Source organism: Diabrotica virgifera, chromosome 8 (assembly GCF_917563875.1).
Source record: "Diabrotica virgifera virgifera chromosome 8, PGI_DIABVI_V3a".
In the NCBI taxonomy this organism is placed as follows: Eukaryota; Metazoa; Arthropoda; class Insecta; order Coleoptera; family Chrysomelidae; genus Diabrotica; species Diabrotica virgifera.
The window spans coordinates 71,169,148-71,182,693 of NC_065450.1; the positions used below are offsets into that span (position 1 = coordinate 71,169,148).

General features: G+C 30.8%; 1 protein-coding gene across 1 annotated transcript in view; it reads right to left on the reverse strand.

Moving 5' to 3' along the window:
* LOC126889755 (uncharacterized) overlaps positions 1 to 13,546 on the reverse strand; it is a 1,061,577-nt gene that overhangs the window by 4,869 nt on the left and 1,043,162 nt on the right. The gene's annotated exons all lie outside the window — the stretch shown is intronic.

A 13,546-nucleotide genomic window follows, 5' to 3' on the forward strand; every position in this document is an offset into this window, starting at 1 on the left:
CCAAAAGGAAACTCAACATCACCTGGAATAATATTTTGATAGAGCACACCGAAAGTCACACTAGGGTCACTCGGAGTCACACTAGACCGCATTACCATACAGGTTCCACTGTGAAAAACCCGAAAGAAGGTGAATGCGTGCAACAACCTTTTAAGGAAACTTAGTAATCGTAAATAGGACGCCATACCCATAGTATTAAGATCAACAGCGCAGACACTGTTTTTTAACGGCGAAATACGCATGTCCGGTAAGAAAGACACCTGCGCACCGCCAAGAACGTAAATGTCTGTCAGGATGCAACTTGCAGACTCATTATCGGCAGTATGAAACCAGCCTCTCTGGACAAAGAGTATGTTATTTACATAGAGAGTATTGAAGAATCGAAAAACTTCACTAAAATTGCAATCCCGTCAGTGGCGTAGAATTTGGGAAGGGTTAACCATCCACTTTCCGCTGTAGTATTTCTATGGTAGTAGCCAGAAACGTTTATTTAACATAATTTAGTGATAAAATATCCATATTTACAGTTGAGTCCGCGAGTCTTTACCCGTGCGTCATCATTTAAAGCATACTAAATAAGTCGGAAATTTACTAAACGCGACAGAAAGTGGGTATTATTCCGATCACGGGTTATAGTAAAAAAATTTGACGTTATCAAATAAATAAAACGTCAAATTTAAGTTTTACTTTAAAATTTTGGTGCATAATTACAGCTACATTTGAAGTAGCTTAATAAATTCTTTTATTATCATTGATTAATAAAAAATAAACAATTTATAAAAACATTCAATAACATATTTTCTTTTTGTTATTTTATTCACTTTGGCGGAACATTAAACACAAGCATTCCTTAACTGTGTCAACAATGAGGTTAGCTTTGTGCGTTGTCAAAATTTATCGTAAAATAACATAAACTTATCAGGAAATTTCCAACTCCAATATAAAATTAGTTGTGAAAACAACTGTTTGTATACCTTAAAAAATTTCAAAATGCAAAAATTCGACAAAATAACAGCAAAAAATTCAACAAACTGACAGCCACAAAAGTAAACAAACCAAAACGTCAGAAAGTGTACTTAAAATATGTGAAAACATTCCCAATCGTATTTCTTTGTACCTATCTCTTTTCACAGCACTGAGTCTAAATCGTTCATAGAAATAACATGTGTTTTTACTTAATAACAGGCGGCAGCTGGTTTGTCATTAGTTTTATGCGTGAAAGAGAATGATGCTAGATAGAAAGTATATGTTTTATCTCGCCAGGTATTAATGACGCACGGGTAATGATTCGCGGACTCAACTGTACGTGGATAAACGCTCATATTGGTCTTGAAAATAATGAAAAGGTAGATCAGTTGGCAAAAGACAGCATTTTCAGTGGCAAAAAAACATTGAATGATATTGGACTTCAAGAATGTATAACCATAAGTAAAGCCAGGTTACATGATAACTGGAACCTTCAATGGAATCAATACTGTATAAATTTTCCGACAATGTATACTCTTTTACATCCGAATATCCCGACAGATTATTGGCAAAAAAATTTGGATTTTCCAAGACACGATATTGTTACTATATCTCGACTAAAATTTGGCCATGTCAGTTATCCCGCACATCTATATAAAATCAATGTAATACAGTCGGATTTGTGCGAAAATTGCAATACAATAACTAACTTGGATCATATATTTTTTGCATGTGACACACAGAAATCTATTGAATATGCAGCTATTGCAAGAAAACGTTTATCCCCCATATAATCTTATGATCTTACTAGCTTTGAACAAACCGTCAACTTTTAGGATTCTTCTAGATTATGTTGTCGTGTAAATTAAAACTTTAGACGAGGTATAGCTTTGATACCTTTGCCTAATCTTCCTGGTAATAATACCCCGTATCCCTACTTAGTCTGTGGTTAGCCACCCTGAACGACCCCTAGGTGCAAACATTTTTTTTCCTTCCTTACCTTTGATTGTTCGATTAGATTCGTAATGTTCTTGGTGTATGGTAGGTTTAGTTGGGGGTGAATTTTAAGAATTGTTGCTGGCTAAATGGCACAGTTCCAAAAGGCCATAAAAGAAGAAAAAAAAGTCAGCAGGCGGATCACGAAAGTCGACTCGACTAAATCGACTTAACTCGTTATCGAGTCTATTGAGTTGTTCACGAACCTCGAACGAGTAGAAAATCGAGTTTCTCGATTGTACCTAACTTCTGTTCAGTTTATGTAGGCAACCGAAGACTCGTTCAAAACGTTTATTTTCGTTATTTAGGATTAAAATTGTCGTTATTGTTGTTACGGTTGATTTAAATTGAAATAACAAAGTCAACTAGACCAACCCCAAAACAGTGGGAAATTTTATTATGATTCATTTGCTCTGGGCTATACCAAAATTAAACTCCTCTCCCAAACACCTTTGATATGACCCTGTTGCGTAAAAACGTAAACTACACAGAATTATACTTTCTACAGTTATTCCTCTAGCTACTTTTCTCTCTGCTACATGATGGCTTACAAATTGGATGAGTATTGATGCTAATTCCTTAGAGAGTCTGAATAACTCTATAAATCTTTTTTCAGGCAGTTCAAATGGTTCCTGATTTCGTCTGAGTTGTCCACGTTTACGAACCAATGCAAGATTTTCTTGCCTTCTTTGAATTTGCAGTAAATGTTCTCGAACAATTGGCAGCATACTTGTGATTTTTATTAAGAAATTAACAAATTTGGTCCAAAGCACTTGTGATTATATATAAGATTAAGTTTTTATAGAAAATAATTACAAATATAGTTTTTATATAAAAAAAATTTAATTTCGTCCGAAACACACTAATAATACTAGCATAACCTTCAAAACTAGTTAACTCGACACCTTTAGGGTTGTCGAGAGATTTTGGTAGAGTCGAGTCGATTTATCGAATGTCGTGAAACAAAGTTCCCGATTATCGAGTTAACTCGATCGACTAAAGTCGATAATCGAGTTTCGTGATCCACCTCCTGTACAGTACACTTTCTGCCAAATATGACAAGGATATGTCAAACAGTTTAAAAGTACTAATAGGTAACAATAATTTTTAAATAAAGCACCTTGTAACTGAGTAAGGAGCCACATTTTATTTAAATTATTTGGGTTAGATCTTAATATTTCGAGCGCAGGAATCTACAGTTAAAGTATTTCTGTATTTCCAATTATCAATGAAACACCCTGTATATATGAAAACAGTTTTGACAATGTCTCGAATTTATAGTATATATTTTTATAGTCTCTTTTGTAGTCTCTTTTTTGTAGTCTTAGTTAAATTTCGATCTTTTATGTTTTTTAGCGTCTTAGGTAAAAAAAACCAATCGAAAATAATGCGTAAAATGACAAATTGTTTCGCTACATTAACCTTTTCTCTTGAACAGTTTCGAGAATTGAAAATACAGAAAATTTCTTTAAAATTTTTGTGCTCGGCATTAGACACATATTTCAGTATAATACATTTGAAAGGTAACAATCTTTGACGTAGACGAATCAACACGCCAATGCCAAGCAGCAAAAAATTATCCAAGAAATGTGCTTTCCCCGAGAGCTGTTTCTGAACTTTATCAAACTATGAATCACCTGACCTGCGGGATTTATATCTTAGTCTGCCTCGAACTTCAATGCGATGAACTTTTTATTAACCATCTAATCCCTAATATCTCACTCGTGCTATGTTTTGTCTTGCAGGGATGAATAATTGGAAATTAAAACAAATGCGGTAACAGGTGGATTTGTAACGTTTTAACGGTAACGTAATTAACTTTGGGAAAACGTTGAACACAGTCTGATAGAGCAGATAATTCATTATTGAATACTACTCTGGGCTATTTAGCAAAATTCATGGAAAAGTTATTTACCAGCAATTTTATTGCTGGAATCGAATTATAAGATCCTATATATTGATAATATAGGTATGCAAAGTCCGCAGATAGTGTGCTACTTTTTTTATAAACAAAATGGCGCCGACAAATCGTATTTTTTTCAATTATTGCTCTATAACTCCGAAGATTTTAACTTTACAACAAAAACACCCTAATAAAAATTCACCGCAATTAAATTCTGCATAGAGATAGGTTTTTCACGATTTGCTCCGACGAAAATTTTCCTCGGAAAATGCGGGTTTTCCTAACAGAAACTATAATTTTCAAATAAAGTTTTAGGTAAGTAATTATTAATCAATAATTAAATAACTTAGTGACATCAAAGATTTCTTGGTATAGATTGTAATTCCAGAAGCCGGTGAAAATTAAACGAATGTTTTAGCAACAATTCAATTGTTAATTAACAATTTACGATCGCAATAATAACCAAAATAATCATGATACATTGATCAAACTTATAAAGATTATAAAGATGAGATGCTTGTTTAATATTTTATCGACAAAATATAAATTTTTCTTTTTTTTTGCACAATCTTTAAATTTTGAAAAATAAATAGTTATAATACGTTGGTCTAATTAGTAAAGTACAAAGAAAGGTTATTTACCAGCAATTTTATTGTTTTAATCGAATTATAAGATCTTATATATTATTAATATAGGTATGCAAAGTCCACAGATAGTGTGCTACTTTTTTTATAAACAAAATGGTGCCGACAAATCGTATTTTTTTCAATTATTGCTCTATAACTCCGAAGATTTTAACTTTACACCAAAAATACTCAAATAAAAATTCACCCCAATTTAATTCTACATAGAGGCATGTTTTTCCCGATTTGCTCCGACGAAAATTTTCCTCGGAAAATGTGGGTTTTCCCAACAAAATCTCGAATTTTCAAATAAATTTTTTGGGCCAGTAATTATTTATCGATGATTATATAGCTTGGTAAAATAAAAGCTTTCTGGTATAGATTATAAATTCAGAAGCCGGTTAAAATGAAACGAATATTTTAGCAACAATTCAATTGTTAATTAACAATTTACAGTCGCAATAACAACCAAAATAATCATGAGACATTGATCAAACTTAGAGAGATTATAAAGGTGTGATGCCTATTTAATATTTTGTCGACAAAATATAAATTTTTCATTTTTTTGCATAATCTTTAAATGTTTAAAAAAAATTGTTATAAACAAATTAACATTTCTTAGAAATTGTTTATTATATTCTTATTTTAAAAAATACTTAAAATGCGTATTTCATAGGTCTTAAAAATGAATGCTTTAAAAAAATTTTCCAACCATTTGCAAAAAAATTAGGAAACAGCAAAATAAATATACGATATCTCCATTGTTTATAATTTGTTTTAATTGTTTCAAAGCTTAAAAGTGAGTCTATGGTACAATCTAATTACTCATAAAGAATGTCAAAAATTAGTGCAATGGTTATATTTTAATCAAAGATTAAAAATACTTTTTTTTGTAATTTTTAGCGCGAAAGTAGGCTTGATACAGAGCCGGAGATAAAATGTTCACTCGAAGCGACTGACACGCTTAAACTCGCGCGAGTTGTGTATGTGGGCGGGTAGCTACGGTACTGTATTATTCTACTTTCGCGCGTGTAAATTACAAAAAAATATATTTATAATCTTTAATTAAAATATAACCATTAAGCTGATAATCGATATTGTTTTATAAATAATTAGCTTGTACTTTAAACTCACTTCTACGCTTTGAAAGAATTAAAAAAATTATTAACACCGTAGTAATAGTATGTTTACTTTGCTGTTTCATAACTTTTTTGCAAATGGTTGCAAAAAAGTTTTAAAGCATTCATTTTCAAGATATTTGAAATGCGCATTTTAGCTATTTTTTAAAATTATAATATAATAAAAACTTTCTGACAAACGTTAATTTGTTTATAACTATTTTTTTTTAACATTTAAAGATTATGCAAAAAAATAAAAAAATTATATTTTGTCGACAAAATGTTAAATAGGCATCTCATCTTTATAAGATTTCAAAGTTTGATCAGTGCATCATAATTATTTTGGTTATTATTGCGACCGTAAATTATTAATTAACAATTGAATTGTTGCTAAAATATTCGTTTAATTTTCACCAGCTTCTGGAACTATAATCTAAACCAAGAAGGCTTTTAAGTCACCAAATTATTTAATTATTGGTAAATAATTACTTATCTAAAACTTTATTTGAAAATTAAAGATTTTGTTGGGAAAACCCGCATATTCCGAGGAAAACTTTCGTCGGAGCAGATCGGGAAAAACACGTCTCTATGCAAAATTTAATCACGGTGAATTTTTCTTTGAGTGTTTTTGTTGTAAAGTTAAAATCTTTGGAGTTCTAGAGCAATAATTTAAAAAAACACGATTTTCGGGCGCCATTTTGTTTATAAAAAAAGTAGCACACTATCTGAGGACTTTGCATACCTATATTATTAATATATAGGATCTTATAATTCGGTTCCAGCAATAAAATTGCTGGTAAATAACTTTTCCCAAAAATGGCCTATTCTCCGATAATCAGCCCAGACTATACAGTTATTGAAACGTTGAACACAGTCTGATAGAGCAGATAAATAAAATTAGAATAAGTTGTAATAGTCCAGTCGTCGTAGAGGAAAATGCCACTGAACCTCCAAAAATTATACGAACAAGCTGACTTGAAAATGTCAACTTCGGGATCCCAAAAAATATTCAAAAAAGTGGTCATCATCTGGTATGGTACGTGAAGAAGAATATACAAACTGTTTCATTTAAAATAAATAGGTAATTTGTTTTAAAATTTTCTTTAAAATAAATATAGCAATAACTTCGAAATTAGCGCATTTAGGTATAGAGAGTACATGAAAAATACTCAGTATTTCTTAAGGACTTAAAAAAGCAAAAAATATACAGGGTATCCTATTTGAAATAAGAAAGTTCATTAGATTTTCAGAAAAACGGACGATCTGACAACAATGTAAATAGCACTATAATATCGGCCGCATTAGAAGACCCTGATCCACCAAAATCTATAAAAAGCCGTTTCCGAGACAATTTAGGTACTCCATACATAAAGCTCACAAATTTGTTAAATTTGGTAATGTTTTGTATTTGAGAACGATTTTGGAAGTGGAAACAGAAACGTCAAATAACCTTAATTTTAAAGTAAAATTGTGGCCTATTCCTAACAAAAGTAGTAAATTTTTTTAGTGAATGTGTAATCGGAAATAACTTTTTGTCAATAGACCAGGGCGGATCTGTTTTGAGATGAATGTAAGAGATGGTATTTGGATTTTTGCAGATAAAGTTAGGTGGCAAATTCAATAATTATAATTCACTTATGCTCCTTCTCAAATATGACCGGGACATTAATAAAAAAATTTAAATATTTAAAAATTTCGAAAAACATCGAATTTTTTCTATTTTCTTTGCTTATAACTTTAAAACTATTAATTTTGGAACAAAGTCGCACAGAAATAAAATAAAGGTAATTAAATTTTGTATGATATAAGAGTGGTTAAAAATGTCTTAAATTATTACCATTTCTGCAAAATAGCAATATATACAAAATAAGGGGGCAAAATAAGCCTCTTTTTGTTCAATGTTTTCAACCACTTTGATTGCACATAGAACCTTCGTAATTCGATTAAAAAATTCCTAAAACATAATTAAACCGTCCACCAAATTTCATTAAAATCGACCTAATAGATTTTGCATAATAATTTTGCAATCTAAATTTTTTTTCTACAACTGTGTTAAAATAGTTATTTTCCTAACTAGTGCGGAAAGTGATACTTTCACGCACATAGCGGAGTTCGGGCAAGCAGTCGAGTGCGGAGAGGACACTTTCCGCATGAGTTAGGAACAATATTTTTTCTAGGTCATATCAATTTTTATTTAGGAGTGAAAATACACAAATTAATTCTTTGACAAGGTTGTCAAAACCAAACTTTCAATATAATGAGTTACCACGACGACGATATTGGTTTCCATGACGACGATTTAAAACCATTGTAATTTTCTACTGATTTGACTTTTAAATATTATGTCAAAATAATTTTATTGCATCAAATTATTGCGTTCATTTCAATAAAACATGAACACAATAAGATACAATTGAAATAAATTAGTAAATAATATCTAAATATTAGTTTATTGCATGTATTATAGTATATTATAATGCTATATTAGAAGGTATTCTACTTTCCCGCACGCCGTGCGGGAAAATTTACTTTCACGCACGCCGTGCGGGAAAGTGCAACTTTCGGAAACGAAATGCGTGCTAGAAAGTGGCTGTTTAGGCACGGCCGTAGAAAAATGCAATTTTTAGCACTCCATACGAGCGTTAAAAATGCTACTTTGAGGTACTAGTGCTTTAAAATGTTTATGGCACTGCAGTTCGTATTGACCGTATGGGCAATTTTGATGTAATGTCAAAAAAACATAAAAATGGATTGTCAGTCAAGTAAAAGTTTTTGTAGATATTGTCCTCTAATTACGTTTGTAGAAAAAATGTTGTATGATATGCGTGTTAAAAAGTACATTTTTAAGGCACTCATGTGAATTGCAGAACTTGCTTCGCTCATTCTGCAAACTTTCACATGCGTGCCTTAAACGTGTACTTTTAACACTTATATCATAAATAATTATTAAAAAAGTTTAAATTTTTTAAAAACTTTCTGAACAAAAAGTAGACCATTTAAAAGGTTGCTAATTTTTTAACATATAAACAGGCGCTCCATCTATCTAATACACCTTACAGAAAAAAAATCGGATTATTTAAGCAGCCTCACCAATGTTTTAAAGTTATAAACAATTTTTTGACTTATAAACAAATTAGTTTTGTCGCCGGGAGTGCAACTTAGATGGACTTACTCAAGCCTTTATCATGTATTTTGACCCGTAGAACACGAATTTTTTGGGTAACAGTTGATCCGGATGTCGATAAGATTGTTATAAACAAAGGACTTGAGGAATTACATAACAGCAATTTCTCGTAAAACAAAACATTTTTTTTTTGTATTTCTTGAGTAATTCTAAGCAAAAAATGTTCTTACAAGTCTTTTCGTAGGGTGCATAGTTTTCGAGATAAACGCGGTTGAACTTTCAAAAAAATCGAAAAATTGCAACTTTTGAACCCGAAAAACTTTTGATTTATCCCCCTCTGTGGCTCAGTGGTAAGAGCGCCTAACCTTTGGATCGAAAGTTCCGAATGGTAGTGAGTTCGAATCTCACCAGGGTCAGAAATTTTTCGTTTATTATAAATTAATAAATAAATGAAATTAGTTTCTGTCCTTGTGGGATCGGTACTCACCGGAGGGACCGCAGACGTGTTCGGATACAATTAGCGTCTCTTTGCAAAAACAATGACGTCGACTTTGCAAAGTAACAAGACACTTACTCAACACACACACTACACATTACACCTGAGTTAGTGATAATATACAGAGAGAGTCTGTAAAGTGGAATAAATTCAATATCTCAAATACTAATTGTTTTTTTGGAAAATGCTCAGACCCGTCGATTAGTATTTCAAATTGTCCTTTTTGACATTCAATAATAATGTATACAGGGTGTCCCAATTTAGAGATATGACGTCATCGTCGATTTTCTTAAATGGCAACGCTGTCATTCTGATAGCTAATTTGATAGGGTTTGTAAAGTTATACATAACTGCAAAATATCAAATTTTTATTCTCTACCATTTACAAGATAATAGAAAATTACAAAGTTATATCTGTAATTTGGAATATATTCAATCATTAAAATACTAACTGTTTTTTTGAAAAATTCTCAGACCCGTCGATTAGTATATCAAATTGTCCTTTTTGACATATAATAATAATGTATACAGGGTGTCCCAATTTAGAGATATGACGTCATCGTTGATTTTCTTAAATGGCAACACTGTCATTTTGATAGCTATTTTGATAGGGTGTGTAAAGTTATACACAACTGCAAAATTTCAAATTTGTATTCTCTACCATTTAGATGATAATAAAAAATAACAAAGTTATGAAAAAGAAGTAATCAACTAATAATTGAATTTAATTATTTCAATAAATTAAGCAAAAACTCATAATGTTGCCCTCAATTATTGTCAAATTGTCAATGGGCAACGTTATGAGCATTTGCTTAATTGAAATAAATAAATTCAATTATTATTTGATTACTTCTTGTCCTTCATAACTTTGTTATTTTTTATTATCTTGTAAATGGTAGGGAATAAAATTTTGAAATTTTTCAGATGTGTATAACTTTACACACGCTATCAAAACAGCTATCAAAATGATAGTGTTGCCATTTAAGAAAATCAACGATAACGTCATATCTCTAAATTGGGACACCCTGTATACATTATTATTATATGTCAAAAATGACAATTTGATATACTAATCGACGGGTCTGAGCATTTTTCAAAAAAACAGTTAGTATTTTAATTATTGAATATATTCCAAATTACAGATATAACTTTGTTATTTTCTATTATCTTGTAAATGGTAGAGAATAAAAATTTGATATTTTGCAGTTATGTATAACTTTACAAACCCTATCAAATTAGCTATCAAAATGACAGTGTTGCCATTTAAGAAAATCGACGATGACGTCATATCTCTAAATTGGGACACCCTGTATACATTTTTATTGAATGTCAAAAAGGACAATTTGAAATACTAATCGACGGGTCTGAGCATTTTCCAAAAAAACAATTAGTATTTGAGATATTGAATTTATTCCACTTTACAGACTCTCTCTGTATATACAATTACGTGGCTAAAGGTTCTAGTTCTAAACCAAGGCCAGAATCAGAGAAAAAAAACTTTTGATTAAAAGTAAAATAGCAATTCTGCTTACAGAATTTGAAAGTTTAAGTCAAATTATACCGGGTTTGATTATTTGCATTGATAAAAATTAGTTTTTTTTATTGTTAAACAAAGATATTTGTTTATAAGCAAAAAAACTGTTTATATAATTTTAAGACATTGCTGAGGCCGCTTAAATATCCGATTTTAATTGTGTAAAGTGTATTAGATAGGTAAAGCGCCTGTTTATATGTAAAAAAATTAGCCAACTTCTAAATGATCTACTTTTTGTTCAGAAAGTTTTTAAAAAATTTGAACTTTAAAAAAAAAATTAGATTGCAAATTTATTATGCAAAATCTATTAGGTCGACTTTAATGAAATTTGGTAGACGGCTTAAGTATGCTATAAGAATTTTCTAAGCGAATTACTAAGGTTCTAAGTGCCACCGAAGTGGTTAAAAAACTTTGAATAACAACTGGCCTATTTTGCCCCCATATTTTATATTTATTGCTATATTGCAGAAAGGGTAATACTTTAAGACATTTTTAAGCAGACGTATATCATACAAAATTTAATTATCTTTATTTTATTTCTGTACGAGTTTGTTCCAAAACGAATCGTTTTAAAGTTGTAAGCAAAGAAAATAGAAAAAAATCGATGTTTTTCGAAATTTTTAAATATTTTAACTTTTTTATTAATGTTCCGGGCATATTTGAGAAGGAGCATAAGTCAATTATTATTATTGAAGTTGTCACCTAAGTTTATCTGCAAAAATCCGAATGCCACCTCTCACATCCAAAAATAGACGTTTTTTCACAGATCAGCCCTAGTCTACAATAAAATTGAATAAATTTACATTTATTAAAAATATTATTATCTAAAATTTATTACTAGGCATCTGCAATATTTTATTCTTCTGAAAATATCTGTTCTTATCTTTGACCCATTTCTATAATAGAAACGTTTGGATATCTGCCACAAATTAATTTAACTGGCTCTGATTTCCTACTTTTTATTCTATTCGAAATGCTCTTTCCGTATATATCGCATTTTTCTTAGTTCTTGTTTTACTTGTTTATGTAATCCAGCAAAAATTTATCATCCTATATTGTTTTTGCCGAAACACTACATTTAAAGCTTTAATTAAATTACTTTGTCCCAGTTCTACCGAGGATTCTATCTTGTTTCCTGTAAATCAAATTAGGTTCATATTACGGAAACTAACCAAATATGAAGCTAATTTGAAAAGTGTGTTTCTTTATAAAATGAAATTTTTAAAAGGTTATATAAAATATATTTATTAAAATATGAGTACTACTCTGGGCTAATTAGCAAAATTCATGAAAAAGTTATTTACCAGCAATTTTATTGCTGGAATCGAATTATAAGATCCTATATATTAATAATATAGGTATGCAAAGTCCACAGATAGCGTGCTACTTTTTTTATAAACAAAATGGCGCCGACAAATCGTATTTTTTTCAATTATTGCTCTATAACTCCGAAGATTTTAACTATACAACAAAAACACCCAAATAAAAATTCACCGCAATTAAATTCTGCATAGAGATATGTTTTTCACGATTTGCTCCGACGAAAATTTTCCTCGGAAAATGCGGATTTTCCTAACAAAAACTATAATTTTCAAATAAAGTTTTAGGTAAGTAATTATTAATCAATAATTAAATATCTTAGTGACATCAAAGATTTCTTGGTATAGATTGTAATTACAGAAGCCGGTGAGAATTAAACGAATATTTTAGCAACAATTCAATTGTTAATTAACAATTTACGATCGCAATAATAACCAAAATAATATGTCTATTAAGCCAGATCATCCATTTCATAAGTCCATATTTGGAATAGTTTCATATTTTTTTGCTAATTTTTTGCTAATTTATTACCACAAAAACAAATTTTTTGCTCCACCCCTAACCGAGAAACAATGGTTGATGTAGCTTAATATTATGTCACATCATCGATAGCCATATCTCGCGAACCTAAAGAGCTAGAAAATCGTACGACGCGGCATATTTTTTTGCTAATTTATTGCTGTCGATCTGCATATGCAGCATACCCCAAAACCACCCCTGCTTCCCTTACAGCTAAACAACACCCCAAAAAAACAACGAAAAATCTTGAAAAATGATTTTTGTGATATAGTTGACGGTTGATATTTAATTGCTAATTTTTTGCTGTCATTAGCCGTAAAAAACAAATTTTTTGCTCCACCCCTAACCGAGAAACAATGGTTGATGTAGCTTAATATTATGTCACATCATCGATAGCCATATCTTGCGAACCTAAAGAGCTAGAAAATCGTACGACGCGGCATATTTTTTTGCTAATTTATTGCTGTCGATCTGCATATGCAACATACCCCAAAACCACCCCTGCTTCCCTTACAGCTAAACAACACCCCCAAAAACCAACGAAAAATCTTGAAAAATGATTTTTGTGATATAGTTGACGGTTGATATTTAATTTCTAATTTTTTGCTGTCATTAGCCGTAAAAAACAAATTTTTTGCTCCACCCCTAACCGAGAAACAATGGTTGATGTAGCTTAATATTATGTCACATCATCGATAGCCATATCTCGCGAACCTAAAGACCTAGAAAATCGTACGACGCGGCATATTTTTTTGCTAATTTATTGCTGTCGATCTGCATATGCAACATACCCCAAAACCACCCCTGCTTCCCTTACAGCTAAACAACACCCCCAAAAAACAACGAAAAATCTTGAAAAATGATTTTTGTGATATAGTTGACGTTTGATATTTAATTTCTAATTTTTTGCTATCATTAGCCGTAAAAAACAAATTTTTTGCTCCACC